Source organism: Antedon bifida, chromosome 4, assembly GCF_963402885.1.
Source record: "Antedon bifida chromosome 4, ecAntBifi1.1, whole genome shotgun sequence".
NCBI lineage: Eukaryota > Metazoa > Echinodermata > Crinoidea > Comatulida > Antedonidae > Antedon > Antedon bifida.
The window spans coordinates 11,182,562-11,204,593 of NC_136229.1; the positions used below are offsets into that span (position 1 = coordinate 11,182,562).

At 36.2% G+C, this 22,032-nt stretch overlaps 2 pseudogenes; both read right to left on the bottom strand.

Moving 5' to 3' along the window:
- Window positions 1-12,574: 12,574 nt before the first annotated feature.
- LOC144839186 (uncharacterized) lies at window positions 12,575-15,434 on the bottom strand (annotated as a pseudogene).
- Window positions 15,435-19,548: 4,114 nt separating this feature from the next.
- On the bottom strand, window positions 19,549-21,743 carry LOC144839187 (uncharacterized; annotated as a pseudogene).
- Window positions 21,744-22,032: the final 289 nt, after the last annotated feature.

Sequence of the window (22,032 nt, forward strand, 5' to 3'; positions counted from 1 at the left end):
GCGACACTTATCATCAAATGTTTGTTGGCATTTGGAGCGTGTTCATTTTACAATTAATTGTCTCTCGAACATAGCAGAGGGAAAATATTATTTTGTCACACCCCCGCGCCTCGATCCGGTAGACCAGAGAGATGGAAAATCCCTCTTTACTATTTAGCATGTAGCGGCGGAGTGATTCTGCCCCGAGAGGATTTGGCCTTGTGGCGATTCCCCTCCCATATAGCACATGGTTTTAGCAGCAACGCACAGATTTCTCTCTGAGCGGCGTGCCAAAGACATTTTTGACATTCCATTCTCTAGGAAATCAACACGTGGACCTCTCTCGCAAATAAAATAAACAGCGATGGCCAGGACAAGTTCAATAACTAGCGGTGAATAAAAGGTAACTGATATGCCGATCAAATAACATGCCGCAAAGAAAAAAAATTGCTTGAGAATTCTGAAGCGCGTGTGAAAAAGACTTTTGTCCGAAAATCGTAATACTGGGCCTAAAATTAAACTTTAGCTAATATGCTTAGCCCTAACCTAGATGCCTATGCAGAAAATAATTTAATCAATTTTTATATAATAATAATTGGTGTAATATTTTAATAATGATACACTATTCCTGTTTTAGTAGGTTAGGTATATTACGATTTTTATTTATTGTTGTCCATGTACGTACTAATAAACCTGGCGCTAGTTTCCTTCGCTTGTATTTTTACTCCAAATTTGATAACTAGCTTTATCGTGTGAATAGCACACTTTAGAAGTATACCTCATGAGTACTTTAATGAAAGAATTACATAAAAAGTAACAAATAAATCCTTAAAGGAATTATTTTACAGGCGTGTTCCTCGCACACTTTTCGCGAATTTCACGCATGTTCAATATTTTGTGTTTCTACGATAATAGAGGACTAAAACTCAGTGGAATCCGTCAATTTCTCATGCATTTATTGGTGAAAAACACGTTTTATTTCAATATATTTGTTAATCTGTCAATAAAAATACTGTAATAATGTTACCACTGATACTGTTCTGTTTTCAAAGAATAATAATCGATTCTAAATCAACATCACTACCTATCCTAGACCTAGGACATCCTACTAAGGATATTAGGATGAATTGTTCTATTTTATTCTTTAAAAGGTTAACGAAACCGTGTACAGTATCAACAGTAACATTTTTCCTTACTGACTGACAAAATCTTCACCAAATAATGCGTTAAATATATAGATTCCACAGAGTTTTTAGCCCTTTAATTAATTTTGCTCTTTTGGCGTTTCATAGAAACCAAAATATTGAACATTGAGTGTGCGAAATTCGCGAACAGTATGCGAGAAAAACTTCACCAATTTAACGGATTTATTTTTCATTAAGGTAGGCCTACTAATTCTAAGGTGTGGTATTCAGGATAAAGCATGGTTAACAAATTTCGAGTTAAAATACAAGGCAGGTGCAAAAGGAAACTAGCCTACTAGCGGGCCTAGGCTACTTCAATTTCGGTGATTTCCTGCCTCGCAATTTTGAGAAATGATAAAATGATGCCTCGCATTTTTTGATGATGGTAAAACGATGCCCCGCATAAATTTCTGACTTGCCGCGCTTGCCTCGCTGCCTCGCACTTTGTTACTACCCACAAAAGACAGTCGGTATCAGCTCTAGGAGCCCATAGCCGGCCTGACTTGTTCTTCTAAAATCTAATGTAATGGATGGATGGATCAAATTACCAACCCACCGAGCAAGTTAAAGGATTAACCTTCCAGTGATTATGTCATTAGCATTTGGGTGGATATACGCACAAGTAATATATATTCTGTTAAATTCTCTCGGAAGATAATACGGTCTCAACGAAAGTGTCAACAATTCAATGTAAACAGAACAATATTGTTCCTTCACCGAAACATTTCTGCACCATTTATTATTCACGTAAATACCCACACCACCGCCTTTAGCTTTACCGGTGACATCCCTGCTTCTATCCATACGAAATAAGGAAAAACCATCAATACTAACAATTCATCCAGATCGGTATTGCAAAACCATGTTTCTGATATGCATATCACACACACATTTCGGTATTCATTTCGATATTTACAACATGCTTGTAATTCATCCATTTTGTTTCTCAACGATCTAGCATTACCAAAAATTATCGTGGTCAATGTCGGTTTAAATCTACTATAGTTATTGTAATTCCTTCTTCTTACCCGTGCCTTCATACCTCCTCTGCATCCTCACTTCCTTTTGTGTATATAGTGAATAGGAATCTCTTTAAAACCAATTGGCTTTAGAGTTACATCTGGTTGTAGGCGAATTAATTCAGTGGCGGATCTAGGGGGGTGAATAGGGTGGCTAGCCACCCCCTTAATTCTAAAAAAAACCCAAAAAGATGCAACCAACCACCCGCGACCGTCGCTAGACGTGGATTCAACGCACCTGACTTTTTTTAATTAAGAAGAGTAGGCTAGAGCTAGGGTTAGCATTATAGTTGTGTAAATAGGCCTACATAGTGAAAGAGCTAAGAGCTTAACTAGGTTTGAACTCGTCACTATGGACGAGTTAGGTTATCCGCAGCGCAAATGCCACGTGCACGTCATACGTTAGAATATTGCGCACAGAAAAACAATAATGCTATTGAAAAAATGTTAGTTTGCTCTCTATTTTGTGTCACGTCTAAGTATATACAGTATACACTATATATTGTATACGTACTACATACAGTGCAGAATAGGTGAAAATAAGTGACCAAAGTTATTGATGCTTTTGAACATGACGTCATCACAATTTTAAAAATGGTAAATCATGTGAAAGATAATTGATTGACCTAGACAATATAAAAAATGAGGAGAAATGGAATACAGATAAGTAGAGATGTGCTCTATTAAATGTGATGAGCTATGACGATTTTAATATTTGTTAAAGCCCTTAATTAAAGTTAAAGTTCTCTACAGTCAGTACATATTCCAATACATTTACCCTATATATTTTTAACATAATAATTTAACCTAAAATACTATAGATACACCTCTGATATCAGTCTTGTTGTCATGGTAAATGATGAATATAGTCGGGGTGGGGATATAGTGTAATTGGATCTGTGTAGTGTACGCACTAAGACTAGGGCAGGCCTAGCTAGGTCCCAGGCCTACCCAGCCAGGTCTCCCAAACAATTTAATCCCATTTAATATAAGCCTTAGCCAGGCCCCTGGCCCATGTTGTAATAAATAATGACGATCCTGTGGATTAAGGCTAGGGTTAGGGGTGTCCCTAGCTAAGCTTAGCTAGTAGCAGGCCTAGGCCCTAGGCTAGTATAATAGTAGGGTAATCACTTACCAACATCATCTTTGACCGCATTATCAACATCACCACTTGTATTGTAATGCATTCATGTTTAGCAGGAGGACACTCACAATATGCACAACATATCATATCCATGCTTGCCATAAAACCATCGCATTCAAAACATTTTAGGCAACGGCCTCTCAAAACTCCTCGCTTAAGGCCCGGTCACACCTAACCGATAACTATCGGACGTGAAATATCGTTCTCAATCGCGGTCACACTTCAACCGACATCGTTTCGTTGTGATGACGCCCCCAACGGTTTAAAAAAGTTGTTGTTGTATGTACATACGTAATAGTAATTAAAGTTAAAATATACATGATGGCAGACGACAGCGAAGAAGTACTTCTGATGTATTTGTTATTAAGAAGACAAAAACTTCGACAAAAAAGACGTGGATTGTGGGTACACCCAATCAATGAATCTAGGCCAATGTATGGGGAATTCCATACATTGTTCACAGAATTGTCATCTCATGAAGACAAATTTTATGAATACTTCAGAATGTCAGGGCAACAGTTCTATACTATTTTAGACTTGGTACGAGCATGGATTAAAGAATAGAAGGATATGCATCGACGTGAGATCAAGGGTTCCTTGACTCTCGCCGACAGACTGCGGACCGCCCACAATGTTACAGTTTAATTAACCGCATGGTAACAACGAAACGGTCGCGTGCCTAATATATTGTTTACTGCACATGTGCAACGACATTTAACCTTGTTGGCTACGCTTCTTTCGCGCGTTCTTTGGTTTCCGGTCCTTCATAGAAACTTTACTGCTACCACATAGCCTACAAATCGTTTGCAGACACAACTGGTGATTGCTCATTTTCTATCTAGAAAATAGAAAATATTGTTGCACCTATGTATTCATACATATTTGAACAGTATAATCAGTGGCGTAACGACTATGTGCGCTCACTGGCTAAACCCAGGGGCCCTGAAGCTTGGGGCCCATGAGCAGTGCCCAGAGGAACAGGCATAAAATATGTCGAAAATGCTAAAAACGTCCCAGGCCTCGATCTTTGAAACTTGGAGGGCCACTTAGGTTTCCTAAACAAGTGGCTTTAGGCCTCTGCTTCACGCCACTGAGTATAATTTTTATTGAAAACAGTTATTAAATTACATTGTATGTTATTGTGAAGACCCTAGTGTAGGCCTACTTCATCAATATACCAGATAAAAACAATACTATTTGTTATTGGCTTAGAATTGTAGATACTATAATTGTAATTAGTATAGGTTTCTGCCGCGATTGATCTTCGCTAATGTTTTTATGACATTAAAGTAGCATTTTATGACCTGTAGTAGCCCTACATCTGAGACAAAACTATTTGTTGTCTCAGCCTACATGTAAAATTACAAAATCAGCAAGAATACTAGGCCTAGGCCTTCTAGGCTTACTAGTAAACCATATGATTTGCCGACATTGATACTGCTAATCTTAAGTGTAGTAGATACAACATTTAATCATGATCTATATACTCACCGTTGTCTTACTTCTTGTGTGAATAATAATAGGTACTTCGTTTGTTCGTGATTAAGTTTGCCCTGCGTGTACTTTTCAAAACGACCGCTAGGTAACGTATCGCAACTATACATAGCCAGCCAATCCCGGATCAGGGATCGCTGTTTTCATTCAATTAGGCCCGGTGATTGGATGTGATGTGGATGACATAACCACTAGCCAATCAAAAGGCACTACAATTTAAATATAATCACATCGATAATTAAGGAGATTTATGAAGAAACCACTGCTTAGCCATATATTAAAAACACGATTGTTGTATGTGTGAACACCGGCCACGCTAACAACATACATGGTCAAATGCATAATTTAATATTCTATAGATTAACACAATTTTTAATGACAGAAGATGGCAGGCAAATAATGATAATTCAAATATAAAAATTGCATATTTTATTAATATTACCAACTACTTAAAATTACCAGTCGTAAGAAAGTGAACTTTTCGTAATCCGATTGTGATGAAACTAAAACAGAATTGTTCAGCAATATATTTTTGTTGTCAATTAATCATCGACGCAGACATGTCAATAGAACATTCAGACTGCGCATACGATTTCTACATGGTTACGTTTTGGTCTAAAAAAATGTAACAGTTGATTCGCAGCGTTTTACAGAGGGCCGCGGTTAGAGACACGGAGTTCAATGAGCGTGTTTGTTTGATTGGCAAGCGCGTTGTAAAATCGTTTGATGTCACCGTCGATGCATATCCTTCTATTCTTTAAGCCATGGTACGAGGTAAAATACAAAAGGAAGACACCTTTTTTATTTAGAAAGAGTGTAAGTGCAAAGGAAAGGCTAGCAATATGTCTTAGGTAAGTATATAATTCTTAAATATAATAAATTAATTGAGCACTCATCATAATTAGTTAGTACTACAGGCCCCTGACTAGAGCAGGCCTCTCTAGCGCCTAGGGTAACAGTAGTACCTACTTTAGTAACAGCCTAGGCCTAGTAGTAGCAGTAGGCCTACTAGTACTACTACAAGTCTAGGGTGAGTTACAACTAATTACTATAGACCTAGGCCTAGACTACTACTGATCAGACCCCACATTTTCGGCTTTAATAATATTGCTGTGAGATTATTTTGTTAAATTTTTTTTAAAATGAAATAAAAGTTAAGTAATAAATACCCAAACAAAGGAGACTCAACACTGGTTAATTCAAAATTAAAAAACGTTTATTTTAATTGCCTTCTTTGAAGTATTGCCAGCTAAATTAAAATATTTAAAATACTGCAATTTTAAAGATATAGTGTCATCCCGGAAAAATACAAGTTAATTTATTTTTCTTGTCAATGTTAATGTACAAAAACAACATTTTCAACAACCCGAAAGTGTTGTGGAACAATAATAATAATCAATTTATATACAATTATTTTGATAAAATAAAGTCAAATTTAACAATAAAATTCAAAACCTAAAACAAATACTCTATCTCAGCTTCATGGACCAATTTGTGAATTTTAAATCGGATGTCAGCCCTGGCCCTTTCAGGCAGTTTTCTTAAAATTTCGGCCATTGACAAAAAAAAACAATGAATGTCGTCTTTCTTGTTTTCTTTCTGATCTTCGAGGTACTTCAAAATTGATTTGTCAATGTCAACACTGTACTGTCATCTGGTAACTTTCTTTTTTTTGGTGTGGGTTTTTGTGTAGATGTGTGTGGCAAGTCTGGAATGTCCTCGTCATTAATATTGCTTTTACGCGATATTTCACTCAGACTATTGAGGTTATAGTAGGGTAGGAAGGAGGGGTTACCGTGCACCCCCATGATGTATTTTTTTAATGTACATTTTTGTAATCCTGAATATATATAATTAACATTTTTTGATGTTCCCAAGACGAAATATTGTCCCATGGGGTTTTTTGGAGGCCATTTTGGTGGCCATCTTGGATTTATCAAAATCCTAAATATAGACGGTACTCGACAAAGAGTGATCATAGAGGTCTGATTTTGGTCTTAAATTGTTAAGAATATGCACATTTCTATGTACTATAATGAAAAGTTTTCGTTCACAATGGCCGTAAATGCCACTTTTGACCTTTGACCTTGTTTTTACATAAGGGTCATATCTCGGTAACCCCTGGTCATAAAGATTTTATTTTTGTCATAAATTGTTCAGAATATCCATATTTATATTAGCTTTAATGAAACATATTTTTGAAATTTGGCGGGAAATATCACTTTTGACCTTTGACATTATTGCACGACGATTTTCACAATAATTTTGACTATTTTTGTATTCGTTCTATATCTTGACAACCAGTGGTCATAGAGGTTTGATTTTGGTCTTAATTTGTTCAGAATATGCACATTTCTATGTACTATAATAAAAAGTTTTCGTTCAAAATGGCCGGAAATGCCACTTTTTGACCTTTGACCTTGTTTTTATATAAGGGTCATATCTCGGTAACCACTGGTCATAAAGATTCTATTTTTGTCTATTTTTGTTCAGAATATCCATATTTATATAAGCTTTAATGAAACATATTTTTGAAATTTGGCGGGAAATATCACTTTTGACCTTTGACATTATTGCACGACGATTTTCACAATAATTTATACTATTTTTATATTCGTTCTATATCTTGACAATCAGTGGTCATAGAGGTTTGATTTTGGTCTTATATTGTTTAAAATATGCACTTTCCTATGTAAGCACTCTCCAGTAATTTTGTATCGGCTCTCGACTGCTATCATATGGCTTTAACTGCTTTGGTCAACCTGAGTCGTCAACCTTCTATTGTTGTGCACAGACAGCAGCGCAAGCGCAGCTTAAGGAAATCAATCACGTTGAGTTCTGTGATGATATTCGTTCATCATCACTGTTACTCAATCCTTCTGACTGCCTAAACACCCTAGTCCAACAATACAATTCTCTTCTTGGAAATCTTCTTGACAAACATGCGCCTGTGGTTGACCGTAAAATCACTTTACGTCCCCATGCCCCATGGTACAACGACCAACTTCGGAGTGAGAAATGTCTAAAGCGTATTGCAGAGAGAAAGTGGAAGAAGTCAAATAGCAGTACTGATAAACAGTCTTATTATCGTTCCTGTCGTGACTACTCATTACACCTTACTGAAGCAATGAAACAGTATCACACTACTCGTTTTCAGAAATGCGATCAGCGTAACCTTTTTCATCTCGTCAACGAACTTACAGATCCAGGTGATGGTTTTGCCTTCATATGCTGAACCAGATGCCCTCACTGAAGAGTTTGCTGATTTTTTTTTAGATAAAATTCAGAAGGTCAACGACCATATCTTTGTCAGTTCAAGTGTCGATTTACCTCCGGAACCTGCAGTGCAATCACCAGCTACTTCAAGTCTGGAAAACTGGGATGTTTTAACATCAGAGAACATATTGGAAGTAATCATGGCATCTCGCACACGATCATGTGACCTTGATCCTCTTCCTACATCCTTGCTGAAAACTCACATAAATGAGCTCATAATGTGTATAACATCCATTATAAAAACCTCATTTTCAACAGGAAAAATTGCCATCACACTTAAAGCACGCCATCATCACTCATATAATTAAAAAACCTAAGCTGGATCACAATATACTTTCTAACTACCGGCCGATCTTAAACATTTCCTTTCTTTCCAAGGTGCTTACAGCTTACAGCATACAGCTTCAGAATTACCTTGCAGAGAACTTATCGGAAACTGCTGGAATACTGCATACAGGGCCAACCACAGTACTGAAACAGCACTAGTCCGTGTGCACAATGATTTGATTAGGGCCATTGATACTGGTCACGACGTTCTTTTAGTTCTATTGGAATTCTGCTGCTTTTGATACTGTCAACCATTCTCTTCTACTTCATCGTCTCAAATCAATGTATGATATCTCTGGCAAGGTCCTCACTTGGATTGAGTCGTATTTAGTTTCTCGCACATATGCCATTCCATTTCATCATCGCTCAGTTTGTCATGCGGCGTTCCTCAAGGATCCGTTATTGGACCCCTTCTTTTTATCTTATACACCACTCCACTAGAATCATTAATAAATGCACATGGTCTAAACTGCATGCTCTATGCTGACGATACACAGCAGCTGTATTTGGATTTTTTACCCTGTAATCTTCATAATACAATGTCTAAAATCTCTGCATGTTTGAAAGACATACACACATGGTCATTCAATCATCTGCAACTTAACATACAGAAGACAGAGCTTATTCATATTACATCACGATTCCGAAAATCTCTGCCATTGCAACCATCTTCTGTATAGAACTTAAACCATCCCCAGAAGTTCGAAATCTTGGGGTTTACATGGATTCCCACTTGCGGATGGATGCTAAAATGTCATTCTGCTATGGTTGGGATTAGGAAGATTGGTCAAATTCGTAGGTTTCTGGATAGGGAAACAACTACACGACTTATGCATGCCTTTATATCATCACGTCTGGACTACTGTAACAGTATTCATGTCGCACTGCCCAAGACTCTGCTTAGGAAGTTACAGATGTTACAAAATAGTGCTGCTCGTCTAGTGTGTCAAACTAAGCATAGAGACCACATAACACCTATCTTGCATGAACTGCACTGGCTTCCGGTAAAGGAGCGTGTCAACTTCAAGATATTGCTACTCACATATAAATCTCTTCATGCCCTTGCACCGAGGTACATCGACAATGTTCTCACTCCACAATCATTATGTCGCAATCTTCGTTCCAATTCCAATTCTCAGAATCGTCTTGTTCCTGCTAAAGTGAAGACCATCTCATATATTACTTGAGGTCCTGAAATGAAAAACAATTGTTAATGGTCTATAGACTTATATTACCTTTGATGTGATATACATTTGAACCACAGGCAAAATGTTCATTTGTTTAGTAAATATATTATGTTGTTTACTATTTATACAGAATTGAATTAATTATTATTATTAACATTAGATTTTACTTACTTTCTGTGTTGGATAAATGGTTTTAAAAAGGACAAGATGTCTTCGAATTTGTACTTCTTTATGTACTTTTTGGCATCTCCACTTTTAGATGCAGCTTTTCGTTTACTGCTGTTGTACTTAGCATCCCTGATGTTGGCCCATTTCTTGCGTGCCAAGTCTCCTGTAAATATAAAAAAAGTGTAATTTTTAAATAAACATTGAAAATATAAATATTATGTAAACAGCTACTGTAGTACAACTAATTAATAGTTACAATAAACATTATTTATCTATTTTTTTGTGTTGAAACGTTATACATATCAACACATTGCATACTGCACATTATATTTTAAAGTCAAGTAATAAATTAAAACCATTTATCTTTTTTTTACAGATACTTGGCTACTGGAGACTCGTACAAAACTATTTCTTTTAGTTACAGAGTTGGAAAATCAACCATTGTCAACCAGTGGTGGCGCCAGCGGGGGGGCCAGGCGAACGTCGCTAGACGCGGAATCGACGCACTTGACTCTTTTAATTAAGAAGAGTAGGCTAGAGCTATAGTTGTGTAAATAGGCCTACATAGTGAAAGAGCTAAGAGTTTAATTACTATTTATGAATTATTCAAGAGTTTAAAAAGAAAACGCGATTTAAAATCTTCGGAAAAAACCCACAACTGAGTTATTTTCAAAACACATGCATGCATCCACTACCAGCATCACGTTGTCTTAGCTCGCTCCTCGTGTGAATGCTGACGTCATCACTCTCCAAAAATACACCATTTTCCGCCCTGGTCCGTGTGGAAGCGTAAGCGTGGACCTGTATATTTACACCCCTGTACAGAGTAGAGTGTAATATCGTGAACTTTTTTCTCGCGTATGAAGGTTTTTTATATAACGGTATGCAGTATAAACGATAAAAAAACGAGAAACATGATGTTCTTTTATTATTATTTCATAGGCATAAAACATAAACATGAAATGTCTTGTTCTATGTACACGGCCGAAAAAACGTGTGTGGCATATTTGGCATTTTATTGATTTGTGTTATAGACACGGCGATTACGGCAATCATTGTATACTAAATTACATTGAGTTATTCACCCGGCTATAGGGTATATATCTGAGGTTAACAGACCACCAAAGCACATGCACTATCGAGGCATTTTCGGAGTGCCGCATTACCAAATGTTCATTTCGTTTGAAGTGTTTTTCGATCAAAGTAATCCAAGGGGATCTTTTCTTACATCGCCCTTTACCTTTCGGAATAACCTTATCAAAAATATCAGTAAGAATTCGTTTAAAATTTGTCCAAGTGTGATTAATATTGTTATCGACAAAACAAGATTCCCAATCAGCACTTTCAAGTTCTTCATGTAAAGTGCTGGGATTTAATCCAGAATAGATATTTATCTCTACCATTATTTTTAGATTTGATGCTGTTATTTGAGGCATAGATAACAAAGGAAATTCCAACATGGTCACTATTTGCCAAACCAGGGGTTGACTCTACATCCAGTAACTCATGTCTGTTTGTAAAAACAAGATTAAGAGGATGACTATCACAATGTGTTGAGTCATTATTAACCCTTCTAGTTGGAAAATTAACTAATTGTGTACAGTCCAAGGAGTCCATAGAGTCAAAAATTAAACATTCAAAGTTATTGGTTAGCAATTGCCTTTGACTCTTCATATTAAAGTCTCCACAAAGTATAATAGCTTGGTAGTTGTGGCTGATGTCCAGTACGTCTTCCATAGCTGATGTAAAATCATTAGTGTAAGAGATAGTAGCACTGGGTGGACGATAAAAAACAGCCAAGCAGGATCTTTCCCAGTTTTGTCAGTAGTTCAACCCAGACTATCTCTATCTGACTATGAACAAGCTTAGAGCACAGTGATGGTTTATACTGTTCGTTGACAATAATCATAACACCTCCACCATGTCTATTGCGGTCTTTCCTAAAAATAAGAAAACCGTCGGGTGCGAGTTCATTATCATGAATCGTATACTATCTAACCATGTTTCCGTAACGGCCACAATATCGGGTTGCTCATAATCAAGAATAAGATGCAGCTCAGTAAGCTTATTTACAACACTTAAATAACAGACCGTGTATTTTGGGCCGATCACTGTGCGATGAAGTAACAGAACTACTACATGTAGTACTACCAGTACTACCATGGCTTAAAGTAGTTGATATAATTCCTATAAAGAATGACTCGTTATTGTAGGAAGAGCGCAATGCAGACAAGTCCAACTTTGTTGCGTCACCAGCAAATCAACGAAAAAAGCATCAGAGACACCTTGACATCCATGGTGAAATTGTTGGATGCACAGAGAACAAGACTTACTTAGTAAGACCTATCTCATTAAACAGGATAAGATTTGTGCATTAACCACAAGTAGGTCCACCGATCAACGTTGCTTCACTTGCTATGCGGTGGTGACCGTTATCGCCGTTAGTGCCAGGCTGGATTCCTAGGCCTAGAAATAATAGGGCCAGGGTTTGAGTGAACATCACCTGCTAGAATGATCAGTAAGTTAAACATCGCCATGCTATTAGAGTAGTACCTCAAGTTGGCGTGCAAAAACCTTCGTTTCTGTTTCTTAGGCCTAAACTCATATGAGCACACTGGTGTTGGAACAAAGCCTGGAACATTCCCTGCGGCCGTGGGCGGCAAGCGTTGTTCAATCCGAAAATGGAGCTGGGTAGGCCTGCGTAAGTGAGCGGCTGTACATCCAACATATAAACAGTCTGAAATATCCGATCCATTACAGAAAGACAGGATAAACTTCCCATTGTTTGCATATAACTCATGTTTGTGAAAAGCAGGCTTGGAGGATCCACAAAAGACCAAAACAAGCACAGCAATTGTGAGCGAACTGCAGACGGCATACGACGCCATGTTGTCTCTCTAATCTCTCTCTAATGTTCTCTGCTCCATCATCAGACTGCATTCTCTCGGAAATTCTCACGGAAATTCTCTCGAATAAATTTGATAGATCCTGAATATCCTTGTTGGTCGCCGCCGCATGTTGGTTATCACTTTCACTTATATCTATCTGTTGTTGGGTTGCTGTGCAGGGTGATGTATTTGCGCGTTCGGGTAAAAGAACATCGGGGTCGCCATCGGGGCTGTGATCCCCATCGGGGCTTGTGGTTTCCTTTACGGTTTCGGGTAGTACATCAAGAGATGAAAACCATTCTTGGTTAATGTTTTCACCAGTGGCAACAAAATGGAGTTTGCTCCACTGGATTTCGTATCGGCACAAAATTGAGACATGCTAAGTTGAAACCCTTCACTACTGCAGCTTGGTGCTTGCAAGGCGCACCTGTCTTACCAGCATAACATGTACATACAGCCAACTGTATGTCTACCATATAACTCTGACTTTTTCGCTTGGAACTTCAAATTCTGTGTCAGAGAGGCGTCGGATCTTGGTAATGTCCACTTTGGATGCTTGTGGCATGAATTTGGTTAACTTGGCATTATCTAAGCGATTTTTTGCCACATCCATCAATTTTCGCTGGTAGTAACAGTCCATCCGGGTGATTATAAAGTCCAGAAGCTGTATGACATTGAATGCTTTTGTTCTGCCTAACACTTTATCCTTGAGGACCCTCATAAAGGCTTCAAAAAAGTTATTTGTTGTGTTTCCCCTTGCTGGTAAGTGGGTTCTTAGGCAAATTGCCCATTCATTGCGTCGCTCATATATATTTGATACGTAATGTTCGAACTTGCCGTATAGTTTTGATACAGGGTTTTCGGAAAGAATCTTGAAATTTTCCGTCAGCGCCTCTTCTGTCTCGGCGTACACAAGATTCTTGACTTGTCGGAACAGTACCTGTCGATGTTTCATATTTATGCCGTGCTTTGCTGCCCACAGCCACCGCCATACGGCCTGCAGTACATGGAAGACACAGAGCAGCAGTTTAGATTGTGGATAAACCTTCTTCAGTGCGTTTCGTTCAGAATCTGCATCGTCCGTCATTATTATTTGCGGTCCTCGTGTCCCTCGGGCATGAAATGCGTCTTCTCCTGCAAGCTGCACAAACAATGCCAATGCGTCATTGATATTTGATGTCGATTCGCTAGTGGTAACTAAGCATCCAATGGGCACACCCCCAACACATGTATGTGTCATTAATAGGAACACACGTATGTTGTGTCTGTCCATGTTTCCAGTAGAATCCACGAACATTAATTCGCCACTTTGTCGAAATGTAGCAGACACTCTGCGCATCAGTAGCGTCACTATTGCCATTGCCAGTTGGCCGTTGTCAGCTGTCATTGATATCATCTTTTCTCCCTCGTTGCATTTCTCTACAGTCATCTTTAGTCCTTCTATCAATTTGGTTCCTCCTGATTCACCATATGCCTGATTGAAAAGGTTGTAGTACAACCTAAAAATATAATAATAATCATTTTATAGCATTTAATTGTTGTGTGTTGATATGAATGTTATTTGTATTGACATCTTGTTACTAATTGCGGCATGCAAGTGGTGCTCCTTTATTGTACATGTGCATTTACTATTATCGACGCGTTAAGTACGGTAATTATTATTATTATATTATTAAGAGAAACATTAGATAACCGCAAACCACAATTCAGTCTTAATGCCCTTAACATTAACAACGATAACGCGACGGCAAAAAGAAATATTACTATGATTGAATAGCCATTTTTCGGGAATAAATTATGAAACAAAATATATTTTCACAAATCAAATGACGTAATAATCATGGAAAGCGATTAGTAAATGTTACCGCTCTTCATGGTTTTTTTTTTGCTGCTTTGTAAAATATTTTTGTATCCATATTCACGATAAATCGTTACCCCGATGAATCATGCTAGTATAAAAATAATTGCTTTTTACCGTCCGTGACAAACCTGCCATAACACCATTGCATGTCGGGAAGCAATGCGCGATCCGCAGATGTGAATGTAAATTTATCGCCATCTTCGCACTGCATCGAGTATTTATAGACTTCCCACGCTGACCCAGGGCTGTGCCCAGTTTCAAAGAGAGCCACGAATTTCTTCCTGGTTTCGTCACTCACATCACGATGTCGCAATGCATCAGCACAGTCTATCTTATGGTTGTGTTGAAATGACAATTTTACTGTTGTTGGGAATTCTTGCGCATGTTCATTATCTTTCCTGCAACCAGTAACAATGTTCGTTATTGCTAATATTCATTCTAATAAGATGATACAAGTGATTTATCATTTGTGTTTGACTGCAACTGCAGGCATAATAATGCTCTTTATTGCGACTCCGAATTCTAGCTTTACCGTTAGCGCGCTTAACGTGACCGTTATCCCACTTTATTATTGTCTATTTTCTTTCATTTTATCTTTATTAATTGGTACAATTCTACTGGCGCTAATCACTACAAAATACAAAACATTATAAAGTAAGAAGTCCTAGATAGTCAGTAATGTATTTTTAAACAGTACACATTAATTAACATTCAAATTAGTTTTAATCACTCACGCCCCAATTGTTTCAGTAAGTATTACCTTAACTTTTTAATTGCCTGATTTTTTACTCAAAAGTTTTCTAAAGTTAATAATATAACAATAATAATCAAAATACTAATATTAATAAAATGCATATATATAATACCTTCTTAAGCGATCACCAATTCGTTTTACTATGACCACCATAGACGCTGGGCAGTTTGTATTCTTACAGGAATGTTTGTCAGCGACTGTCAGTGGTGATTTTGTATTATGCTGACATCGAAAACTTACCTATATAAGACACAAAGTAATAAAGCGGTATGCGCGTACATTCACATACAATAAATCTATATAGTACCATCATTGTTCTCAGTGACCACAGCTAAGCTTACACAAATTGCGATTAATAATTGAGAATTGTCTAATGATGTCCACCTTTGCAAATTATCCCAAACGCTTATAACACATTTCAAAGTGGGTTAGGACATGATAATTAACCATTAATCATCAATTAATCAGCAACCATTAATTAATCTGTACTATTTTTGCTAAAATAGTACTGTTGTGGAATCGGTGAGAAATAATGAGGTGAACACGTTGTTGCAATATGTTGTCTTTATTAGTTTTATTATTCAACAACTGTGTTGGGTTGTCTATAAGAACAAACAAAATACACTAAGTAGATAGTTCTGTAGTCAACAAATACTTCGAAACATATGATAATAAAGAATAGTACGACTACCCCCTCTATAGTAATAGAAAGACGTAGACACTCGTACACCGACTCAACTTAAACGAAATGATAATGTCAAGCGAGGCCTATAGATATATGAACTAAAATATATAATTTTTAAAGGTGTAAACAACTCAAAGACTGCCCCCGCAGACTCCTGGCTAAACATATTAACGATTATAAAGTTTTTTAGTCGCGTGCAGCTCACTATGTCGGTTGGTCGATAAACACTAACTTGAGCACGCGACTGCAGCCATGTATATGACCTTGCTTTTGGGGGTTTATGTTTTCGAGAAATCTCAAAAACAGAGATGCGCTATACAACCTAAAGTTGAAAAATTTTGTTGGGGTCTCTGTTTTTGAGAAATATCAAAAACAGAGACCCGGGCCCCTATAACATAATTATTGAGAAGTTGTTTTGTTCAATCTTTGAATGATACAATACAATAACAAAAGTTTTTGCTGAGGTTTCTGTTTCGAAAAATCTTGAAAGAGAAACCTGGGTCAATTGATTCTCTGTTTTTGAACACCCTAATTAAGTTAGAAGGGTTCTCCATCTTGAGACTTGCATCTATGCTATCTTGGTTTTTGCTTTTATGACTATACTATTTATGCTCGTTGGTGATAAAAGATCAAACTCCATAAGCAATCAGAACCAAATATTTTAAAAACTGAGTGGATCATTTATGATTCAAAATAGAATTATATGGTACAACAAGAAACAATTCATTCAGTGATAGGTTCTGCATGACATGGTACATAAACATAATACACAATATCTTTTCGACCTGATGGATGATGAGAAAGTAACAACTTATTGAAAGAGAAAAAAAGTAGAATTTTATAAGCCACTGAGAAAGCATTGCTCTAAACCTTTGCGGATTTCTATAAGGCAACCATTTCTAATAGTGCATATCAAAACAAAATTTACGAAAAAAAGCTGACAGAAAATCTGCTGACCAACCATTGAAGTTGGTGAATATCATAAAGTAGAGCATGATCATAGACCAATTTCAATTTCTTCAGCCAAATCTGACTTCATACATATCTTAATGGATGGCGTTGACATACTCACAGATGTTCCAGAAGCTGAAAACTTAAAAACATAATAGCCATTCACTACCAGTTTAAGGATTCAGTAAACATTGCTGTCAGGCATTTTAGTTACCTATATAATGAATACAGAGAGAACAGTACAAGAATGATACGAGTTGGCAACAGTGAGTAGATTTTCAAGATGCAAGGTAAACAAGAAGAAATGATCTGCTATGGCAATCACAAAGAAGCTTATGTGCTTATACATGACAGTTGATGTGTAATGATGTGCACTTTTTAACTCGTATAGCAAAAACATACTAAAGGACGATATCTGGTATAGTGAAAAACAAAGTGGCTAAAAAATCAAATCACCTTTCGTGCCTTACAGGTTGCAAGACATCATCATTTGCTGGTTATGGGAAGGCGAGTCATACTGGAAATCATTCGTAACGCATCCACTCCTTGTAATGGAATTTGCAAATCAGTATTATGGTTAAAATGAATTGGGTCATTTGGAAGCCCCTATCCCAGTTGTCAGTTACATAATGTATGTAAACGAAAGAGCCAGATATATTTGTTGCCGTAAACATGCATGTGTGATTGCTGAGTACCCAGCTGGCTAATATGCATTTGTCATTATGTAATAGAAGAAATACCCACCCCAGTGCGGGTACCTCTCCCTATCCTACACTAGTAGTTTAAAACCTTCAAAGTACAAATTCCGGTCATGTTGATATCCAATGGTCATGATGAAGGAGAATCAGCTGTCAAAGAGTCATAAATAAATGACATTTGTTGAAAAAGATTGATATCAGTTTTATTTAAGAATTTAATTTAAGAAAATTATGTACGGAAAAAATAGGGAAAGTATGAGAAAGACTATTCGAATGGGTAATAAGCCTAATGGCCTTTTTTTGTAAAATAATAAGTCTATCTATAGATGTCTTGTAATTATTAGCCCAAACAATATTGCAATAATTTAAGTAGGGCAAAATAAGAGAGCAATATAATAAACGCAAAATTGTTAAAGGGATATAGTGTGAAAGCCTATAGATAATTCCTATATTTTTTTAAACCTTCGAAGCAACCGAATCAATATGACATTTCCATGTTAATTTAGAATCAAGAAAAACTCCAAGAAACTGGACGGTATCAGTGAGAGGAATATTAATATTATTTAACAAAATTAAGTTATTTCCAAGAATGAAGGATTTGTTAGGACTGTGAAAAATAATAGCACTGCATTTTTTAAAGTTTACCGAAAGTTTATTAGCTGAAAAATATTTTAAAACAGACTTAAGTTTGTTGTTAACAACATCAAAAATTGATTATCAGGATCTCTTTCAGAATTTAAATTTTTAAATACAATATCATCATGCGTGCCCCTGGAGGGATGCGTAGGACGAGACGACATAGAACAATTAGACGGAACATTAAACATTGATAAAATAAAAAACTAGCAAATGAAAGAGCAGCCGAGATCGATTCAGGACATGTTTAGAGACGAGGCAAAAATTCAAAATGCAATATTAGACAGCAGTAAATATAAAGCAAATAGGTGTACAATTGATCAAGTGAAATCAATATATGCGGACAGAAAAATCGGTACAAATTATGCAAGTACAGAATTCAATTGAACAAAGAACATACACAGATGCATATACAGTTTAAATATTCAAGGAAGAAAACAAGATATGCAAATATCAAAAGGTGGTACAGATATGCAAATACGGAATTCAATTGAACAAAGACATACACTAATATGCTAATACAATTAAAATATTCAAGGGAGAAAACAAGATATGCAAATATCAAAAGGTGGTACAGATATGCAAATACGGAATTTAATTGAACAAAGACAAATATGCTAATGCAGTTTGAATGTTCAAGGACGTAAACAACAAGAACCGACTAATTTATTCAAGATGCAATGAAATAATAAATGGCGGTTACAGCGGCATTAACTGTTTACAAGGAAAAAACAACAAAAGAAAACAGTTCTTTTTGTTGTCAGTCTGAGTAATCTTGAGAAATTAACCAAGTTGATCAAGCGATTTTATTAGCGCAGTGACTGTTGTCCCACGGTTGGTAAAAGTTGCATAAATTCGTCCTCCCAACGCGATGAGATCGGTCAAGTTACCTTAATACCTGGAATAAGCTAATGAAACATGTTTTTTCATGAATAATAAAACTCTTTATTCAAATGCTTATATTATATATAAATGTCATCAATAGACTAGTTACAATTCAACGCCAACACATAAAACTGCCAAGATAAGGTTGTGAATTAAGACTTTTACTACAGTATTACATTATGAATGAGATTTTCTTTTACCTGGAATGTATATGGGGATGCGGCAAGTTTTTACATAATGCATAAATGTTTAAGAAATATTTATAGAAATCACTAACCATGTTATGCGTTAGAATATGCTTAGTAAAGTGCTAATTCTTGATCTAAATTAAAATTATACATAACTTAAAATAAAATGAGGTTTCATTTATCATACTGTATTACAGTATATCACAACACTTGGATACATCTCAATATTGACATTTGCTGCTGAATATTGTGAACATAATATCAAATAAAAAAAATAAACATATTAATCGTGATTGTCTATATCATGCTAAAATCACATATCATTTTTTTAGCTACTTGTTTAGTTTTCTACACAATGTCCATTACCCAAATGTTATTTTCTAACACAGCACTGAACTCTGATCGAAATTCAATGTAGTCCTTGAAGCTAGAAGCCAATTCAAGGATGCAACTGGACGTCTCTCAAAGTCAGACTGTTTAACATAACGCACTGTTATTTTCTTTCCCAACATTTGATTAGCTCCTTTAAATAAAGAAATAACAAGGCCAACAGCCATTAAGTCGCGTGCTACAATGCATAGTGATACCGGACCGACAGACAGACCGACAGACAGACCGACCGACATAGTGAACTATAGAGATAAATAACTAAAAGATAAATACATATAATGATATTTAATAACATATTATTAATAATTTAAGGCTAGCCTCTACTACTAGTAGTACTGAGTGAAAAAACTGAAAACATATGGGATAGAGTTCATCTTCAATCATAGTGAAACATTTTTTTTTTCCATATTTGAGGTCAAACCTCATTTAAAGTGATCAATATTGATTAGATCACAACTATAACTATAAAAGGTGATAATTTATGGGGAAAAAATTGAAATGATGTAAAGTTTGCCAGTTTTTGAGTAAAAAAATCATTTTTACATTAAAGATTTCACAGCGCAAATCTAAAAAAACACAAACCTCCTGCAAACCACTTATATTATATTGATTATAACAATAACATGATTAGATCTAAAAAGAAAACAATTAATAAAACAAAATTATTGAAATTAATGCAAGTTTTTGGGTTGAAAAACATAAATTTTTCTGGCAAAAATACTGGTTTCAGAGTGCAAATCCCTAAAAAACAAATATCATTCAAACCAATTATTAATTAGATCATATAGAACTATAAAAGGAGATAATCTAAAAAAAACCTTTGAGAAACCTCCTTCCAACTAATTAATAATAATATTAATTAGATCACAACTAGAACTATATTAGTTGTCATCTAATCAATATTAATTGGTTTAAATTGTTTTTGTTGCACAGTTAGTAATACCCTTTAAAATATACCAGAATCTTTTTTTTAACTAATTTGGAAAAAAGTATGTCTAGGGATAGAGGCTAGCCTTAACATCGGTTAAAAACCTTATTTTCAAATGAACTTACCTGTAGTGTATCTCATAAACGTCATTTACTTGTCCACAGACAGACTCTTTATAAATTTGAGAAGAAGTTTAGTAGTATTTCTTTGTTCTTCTGATGCATCTTGTGGTAGATTTAACGCAGCTATGACAAGCTTGGTTGTTTGAAGATATCTGTCAAACAGCTATACCAACAATCAAGCTCGTCATATCTTCAATGTTCTATCATCGTATATAGAGCGGGTTTCAAGTGTTCTACAAACATGCTGTGCCAGCATCTACATATGTATGCTGTTCTCTGTATCAAGGTACGGTGGGCAGCATCCTGTAGAATTGCTCTAATATTGTCACTCGTAGCATTTCTTTTTACCTTGTAATTGTCGAGGATATAAAATAGGTCCTCTTCATCCACATCTGAGAAGTTGTTCAGTGCCGTTTCTAAAACAATTTTTTCACTGTCTGCAACTAATTATAAAAAAGTGGGTATCATTGATGGATGGTTTTGATTGATAATGGTGTCATCTCCAGCCATCACATATTGTAAAAATGGTACTGCTAATTTGAACGGGAAGAAACTTTCCTGCTTATATCCGATAACCAGAACTTTTGCTGTGGCTTGCCACTTTTCTTTGCTCATATTATCCCGTAGACAGGGTACCTTCAGATGTTCTCCCACAGTATACAAATTGTAGAAATCCTCCCAAAATTCACTAAGAATATCTCTTAATACACCACCAAAGTCTTCACCAAGTTCAAGTTGGCCATTAGGCATAACCATTTCGACCTCAATAGGACAATCAAGGTCAGTATTGATAAAGAAATCTGTAAGTTCTTTCAAAACATGGCCTCGGTGCAGCCTTACTTTAGTATACTTGGGAATAACAGGATTTTCACTCTCATCCTCAAAATTTAACAAGTCATTCATTATAGACAGACCTTCATTCATATCGTCGTAATTCAATAAATCATTTGCTATGGGAAGATTATTGGCTACTACTTTTGCTTGCACAGTCGGTGTGCCTAGATCCACAAAGGTATTCGCATCACTGTCACTGTCATCACTGTTAAGTAGAACCTTAATAGAGGGAGGCCTGTTGATTCATAAAGCTCTCCTATTGTTTCGCTTTCGCTCATTGCTTTTTCCTAAAAATGTTGAAGGTCAAATGTATATTGTTCCACCGGTCCAAATTTATTTCCAGTTGCAAAAAAGAATCCTTTAGCATTTGCCACTATATCTTTCTTCAAAGATCTCTTCTCCATTCTAGCTTCTCTTCGCCCTCCGCCAGTGGA